Source organism: Schistocerca gregaria, chromosome 2, assembly GCF_023897955.1.
Source record: "Schistocerca gregaria isolate iqSchGreg1 chromosome 2, iqSchGreg1.2, whole genome shotgun sequence".
NCBI lineage: Eukaryota > Metazoa > Arthropoda > Insecta > Orthoptera > Acrididae > Schistocerca > Schistocerca gregaria.
In genome coordinates this window covers 255,531,059-255,538,139 of record NC_064921.1, presented here as the reverse complement: position 1 = coordinate 255,538,139, position 7,081 = coordinate 255,531,059, and the positions used below count along the sequence as shown (strand labels likewise).

Sequence of the window (7,081 nt, the reverse complement as noted above, 5' to 3'; positions counted from 1 at the left end):
TCTCTCCCCAATTGAGAACGTTTGGAGCATTGTGGACAGGGCTCTCCAGTCAGCTCGGGATTTTCAAGATCTAACTCGCCAATTGGACAGAATTTGGCACAATAACCTTCAGGAGGGCATCCAACAATTCTAGAAATCAGTGCCTGCTTGCCTAGAGCCCACAGATGGACCAATTCATTACTGACTTGCTCAATTTTGTGATGCTCTTTCTCTTGAATACATCATCCAATATAAAGTTTCATATCAGCGCACACTCCGCTGCAGAGTAAAAATCTCATTCTGGAAACATCCCCCAGGCTGTGGCTAAGCCATGTCTCCGCAATATCCTTTCTTTCAGGAGTGCAAGTTCTGCAAGGTTCGCAGGAGAGGTTCTGTAAAGTTTGGAAAGTAGGAGACGACGTACTGGCACAAGTAAAGCTGTAAGGACGGGGCCTGAGCCGTGCTTGGGTAGCTCAGTTGGTAGAGCACTTGCCCTCGAAAGGCAAAGGTCCCGAGTTCGAGTCTCGGTCCGGCACACAGTTTTAATCTGCCAGGAAGTTTCATATAAGCGCACACTCCGCTGCAGAATGAAAATCTCAATCATCCAATTTTTCTGAAAATGTAATCATTTGTTTGTCTATGCACTGTACATAACATCTGCCAATTTCCACCCCATTCAGATAATACCATCGTGTGCGCTTTTCTTTTTTTGCTTAGAGTGTTAATTTATTGACGATCCTATTGTATACCTAAGAAATGGACGATCATGAAGAAATGCAGAAAGGCTTGGACAAAATTTCCAGATGGTATAATGAATGACAGCTGTCATTAAACTACGGATCAATATAAAACAGTAGCTATAGCAAACTGAAACAATCTGATGGAGCTAATTTCAAGATTAATATCTTATTTCAAGATTAGTGGTGAACAACAACTGGGGAGGTCGCATCCTTAGCATATAGAGTAATATTATAAAGTGACATGAAACTGGACAATCAGTAAAATGAGTATTAAGGAAGACGATTGGAAGCCTTTGATGTCGTACAAGTACTATCGAAAATACAAAGCATCGGTAAAGAAAATCGCGTACAAGAAGCTAGTGCGACCAATTTTCAGTGTTATTTCATTGTTTGGAGTCCTTATCAAGTAAGCATGACAACAATTTGTCAAAAGTGTTCAGAGACACGTTGCTGTTGTAAGAGGACATTGTAACTCATACTAAAGTATAGTAGAACGGCAGGGCAATTTAAATCAGAAACCTTGGAAGACGGACGTAGTTCCCGCGAAACGCTGTTGGGTAAAATTAGATAATTCTTATTGTAAGAAAGCTGTGCGACCATTATGCTGAGGGAGCGTGTATCTCGAGTAGCGATCGTGAGGATGAGATAAGGGCGATTAGAGTGCCTACAGAGACATCAAGACGGTAATTTTCCCCTCGCTCATCACTCAAATGCAATAACATCGAAATCGGTAATATGTAATTGACACGATGCAGCCTCCATTATGCACAGTCTAGTTGTTTGCGGAGTATACCGCGTATAATACATGTAAATGTAAATAACAAAAGGGGCAGCCATTTCCCTCTGCTCCTACATTTGAAAAGCACTAAATATCATATAAAAATCTCATTTATTTTTTATCTCAAAAATATTGCTTAGAAATAGTTAACAAACCAATAACTTCATTACTTTGAACTTAATTATTAATTTTGCTACATTAACTGTAATAATGCAATCTATAAAACCATTGTGCACAAATTTTTGAGGTAAATACAACGACAAAATCACATTTTTTTCAAAAGTTGCAATTTTTATAAGGTAATTTATACTCCATGGAAACGGGCAAGAAATAAACTTATTTAATGGGAAATAAACTTAAATACCGTTATTGATGACTTCTTGTGTATGATCCCTGACAAGGTGTGGTCCATAGGAAGGACAGGCAGAAATGTATGGAAGCGGGAAGAAGCTTTAGAAAGAATTAAAAACAGAAAGGTAGCTGGTGTAGAAGGAAGACACAACGAGTTAATAAACTACGGCGGAATTCTTAATCAAAGATTTATACGTTTTCTTCGTTTACGCTGGGGGAAAGCGAGAATACCGGGATCTGGTCAAGATCAGTTGTACACTCAATTTTTAAGAAAGTAGATCGAAACCACTAATTATTATAGTGTTTTAAGAGATGGATACAAAGTATATGTAAAAATATTAACTCTAGCTATTTGTAATGTGTCCCAACGGTAGTATTTATAGCGAAAACCAACGTGTTTGTGTGTTTGCGTATGAGTGCGTGAAAATACAAACAAAAATATGTTTTTGCTTCTTTAGAGAAAAACTGCACAAACAATTGTTCCAGGTGGAAATATCAGTTAAATTACATTCCAACACAAGTCTATCGCCAACCTTTTTTGATATACGTTTGCAATTGCGAAATATTTTTTTTTCCAAGGGCAAATCACCAGGAAACTAAATTAACATGTTTTGACAAAAGCATGAAAGCCGTCTGATGATGAATTGCATCGATTCGTAAAGGTTAACGGTACTTTTTGCGTAAAGTGACCGAATATAAGTTGGAGGATGATTGCTGCTGCTGACACCATCAAACGTCATATTTTTTCCTTTTTTTTTTCATCGTTATTCTGAATAGTTTGATTCGGCCAGCCACATTTTCCTCTCTTTTTTATCAGTATATTAATGTTAAAGCAACACTTGCACCCAAATTTCTCAAATATTTATAAGATCTATTTTAATATCTGTATGTTACACATCTTTTCCTTTAGCACATACCTTCCTTTTTCGTAAGACGTTGGCAATTTTGTACCATTCTTGGTAGTCGAAGGCTTTTTTCTAGATTAAAATATTCTGTCGCTTTTCGTAATTATCATGTCCCTCACCTTTTGCCATCTACAGCTCCCTCTAGTATTATGGAAGTTATTCCACGATGTAGTAACTCACGTTCCATCGTCCTGCGCTTTCTGCTAGTTAGCATCTTCTACATATGCACCTTTCTTCGCAGATTCTACGGAGAAGTTCCTAATTTCGTATCAGTCCACTTAGTAGTCGGCTTTCCTCTGTGACATCGCATCTGAAACGCTTCGATCCTCTTCTACGCAGTATAGGCGCATATTCTCAGAAAATTCTTTTTCACATTAAGGCGTATGTTTGATACTAATAGACTTCTTTAACGAGGAATCCTCTCTTTGCATGTACTAACATGCATATAACGTCCTTGTTTCGAAAGTGATCTGTTACATTTATTCCAAGATAGCAGAATCCATTCAGAATTCTGTTACTTCTTATTACTTTCATCTTTGCTTGATTTACTCTCATTCCATATTATTTGCTCGGTAGCTTGTTCATCCTATTCAGTGGGTCCTGTTATCCTTTCTCACTTCCACAGATGCTCTCCGTGTCTTATTCAGAGAATATTTCATCGTAATTCTTGTCACACTACTGAATCTTTCTTTTATTTCTTTCATTGCTTCCTCGATATACAGGTTGAACAGTAATAAACGAAGACTACATCCTTGCCGTACGATATTTCTAATCAGAACACCTCGTTCTTGCTCTTCCATTCCGTAATCTACGTTCCTTATTGTATAATTTTCTATGTTGTTGGTAATATGTAAAGGAAATAAATGGAGAAAGGGCAGCGGAAAAAATGGGCATAACTCGTGGTTGTCGTTGCGTCGTTAACAAGGTGATGCGTAACTGTGAAAAGACGATTAACAATTTCAGTGTCAGTATTGACTTTGTAGAAGAATGGGATTTCTTTTAAAAAATCTAAGAGATTACAAGTTCTAAGACCGATCTTGCGATAAGCAATTAAAACTATTACAATGGCATCCCCGTAATAAGACTTACGACTTGATTGACCATTTCCAACATTAATTGCTGGAAAAAATATTTATAAGAACGAATTAGCATAAGGAAATGTTTAAAATAATAAAACAAGAGCTATATGCATCTTATCAAGTTTGCAACCGGAATAAAGTATACATCAAAGAATGAAATCAACTTCCGCCTAGTTTGCAGTGAGAAGGAGCGCCAAGAGAGGACAGACAGTAGCAGATGATGCCGCTCTAGCATTTGTTCTTAATCAAAATACGACTGAAAAGCTATCTCACCATAATTTTAAGCTAAATATACATTCGATCACGTGATCTCTGGATATGGGAAGCTGTCACTTTCTCTAACTGTTCTGTTATATTTCCCACTGTTCGCTCTTGGTTCTTGGGTATATTGTATGTTACACGTCTTTTCTTTTAATATACAAGCAATGATCACACGCACGGCACAGCGGACACACCAGGAACCGCTGTGTTGGCCGTCGAATGGCGCTAGCTGTGCAGCATTTGTGCACCGCCGCCGTCAGTGTCAGCCAGTTTGCCGTGGCATACGGAGCTCCATCGCAGTCTTTAACACTGGTAGCATGCCGCGACAGCGTGGACGTGAACCGTATCTGCAGTTGACGGACTTTGAGCGAGGGCGTATAGTGGGCATGCGGGAGGCCGAGTGGACGTACCGCCGAATTGCTCAACACGTGGGGCGTGAGGTCTCCACAGTACATCGATGTTGTCGCCAGTGGTCGGCGGAAGGTGCACCTGCCCGTCGACCTGGGACCGGACCGCAGCGACGCACGGATGCACGCCAAGACCGTAGGATCCTACGCAGTGCCGTAGGGGACCGCACCGCCACTTCCCAGCAAATTAGGGTCACTGTTGCTCCTGGGGTATCGGCGAGGACCATTCGCAACCGTCACCATGAAGCTGGGCTACGGTCCCGCTCACCGTCAGGCCGTCTTCCGCTCACGCCCCAACATCGTGCAGCCCGCCTCCAGTGGTGTCGCGACAGGCGTGAATGGAGGGACGAATGGAGACGTGTCGTCTTCAGCGATAAGAGTCGCTTCTGCCTTGGTGCTAATGATGGTTGTATGCGTGTTTGGCGCCGTGCATGTGAGCGCCACAATCAGGACTGCATACGACCGAGGCACACAGGGCCAACACCCGGCATCATGGTGTGGGGAGCGATCTCCTACACTGGCCGTACACCTCTGGTGATCGTCGAGGGGACACTGAATAGTGCACGGTACATCCAAACCGTCATCGAACCCATCGTTCTACCATTCCTAGACCGGCAAGGGAACTTGCTGTTCCAACAGGACAATGCACGTCCGCATGTATCCCGTGCCACCCAACGTGCTCTAGAAGGTGTAAGTCAACTACCCTGGCCAGCAAGATCTCCGGATCTGTCCCCCATTGAGGATGTTTGGGACTGGATGAAGCGTCGTCTCACGTGGTCTGCACGTCCAGCACGAACGCTGGTCCAACTGAGGCACCAGGTGGAAATGGCATGGCAAGCCGTTCCACAGGACTACATCCAGCATCTCTACGATCGTCTCCATGGGAGAATAGCAGCCTGCATTGCTGCGAAAGGTGGATATACACTGTACTAGTGCCGACATTGTGCATGCTCTGTTGCCTGTGTCTATGTGCCTGTGGTTCTGTCAGTGTGATCATGTGATGTATCTAACCCCAGGAATGTGTCAATAAAGTTTCCCCTTCCTGGGACAATGAATTCTCGGTGTTCTTACTTCAATTTCCAGGAGTGTATTTTTCCTGTACTCCTGTCGCTTTACCTTCGTCGTACTTACGCGTGATATCATTTCTCAGTGACTTATACTGCTGTATTCTTTGATTTTTCTGAATTTTTTGTATCCTTTTTTGTCATATAATTCGTTTCTTTTGTTACCTACAGTTTCTCCCTAGTTACCTTTCCTATATCTGCATTTTTCAGTCCAGCTTTTGTGATTACCATTTTTGAAAACGTACACGTCCATTTAACTGAACAGCCTACTGGGGTATTCATTATCGCATTATCTAGTGCATTAGAAGGATTTAGACATTTTCATTTATCAGTATTGCTGACGATTTTCGGCTTTTACTGATCTAATAAACTGAAGTTTATTATTGCCAACTGTGTTTATGTATCATAAAATTATTGATCTTGTTTGCATTGTTTGCAATTTTTAGCACGTAAACAATTAAGTGCGACAGTGACAAGAATATAAATAGAGTACATTGTAACTGTCTTTTCCCACAGCTCTGTCTGTGCTGATCATAGCTTGATTCACTGGAGCTACGTTTCACAAAACATATTCTGACACAATAAATATCTTGCGATCACAAACTCCAACTAACAATAATATGCACATTGCGGTAATGGAAATCTTATGGTCGCTTTTCATGGAGTGAGTTTTTGGTTTGGAAAAAAAAAAAAAACAGACTACTTTTAACCACAATTTTTTGCTGTTGCACCCACACTGATCTGTCTCTCCAACTTCTGTGACTGCACCGTTTGAAGATGATCACTCCCCACGAACTGCAGGTGTACTTTTACATGAGTTCTTTAGTGCACTGCGTTACTGAAGTACAGAAATGTTGAATGATCGTGCACAGGTGGTAGCAGTTTCCATCTCTGAGTGGTTTGCGTGTAGATGGCGGGCAGTGCGCGTCCTGTGGCTGTAATCAGAGTTGGGAAGGTGTCTGTCTGCTGTTGCTCCAACATACAGTATGTTCTCACCCCCTCCCCCACCCTCCAGTTATTGATTCATATTAATTATTTAAATTCTGCCTTTGTTGATTTTTAGGACATAAACTTCGTCCTTCGTAACAGCACACTGAGCAACAGGGAGGAATTTCAGAAATGTTGGTTGATAAAAATAATTGATACTAGCTGGTAAAATTCTTCTTCATTGTTTCTCTAAGTTCACATCTAGGGGTCTTCTTTCTTCTTCCCTGCAGATATTGACAAAATATTTGGATTTTCAGGAGTTCACAAGTTTTTTCGTGTTGTATCAATTATAATAAAAACACTGAACACGTTTGAGTTTTCATATTATCGATATATTCTTGAAATCATTTCACAAATTTTAAATAACCCTTTTTCTTTGTGGTTCACAATTATAAAAAGATACTTTTGAGCATTGTTATTTAGATATATTGGGCAACACTCGCGCAGCTTTGACCACATGCGGCCACACACAACTTCTCTCGGCAAACTACTCCATAACAACTAATTTACTTCACCCACTGGTAGTCCTA

The 7,081-nt window shown here is 41.0% G+C and overlaps 1 non-coding gene across 1 annotated transcript; it reads left to right on the top strand.

Moving 5' to 3' along the window:
• Nucleotides 1-440: 440 nt before the first annotated feature.
• Nucleotides 441-515, top strand: Trnas-cga (transfer RNA serine (anticodon CGA)). Its single transcript has one exon. It is a non-coding gene; the product is annotated as a tRNA-Ser (tRNA).
• Nucleotides 516-7,081: the final 6,566 nt, after the last annotated feature.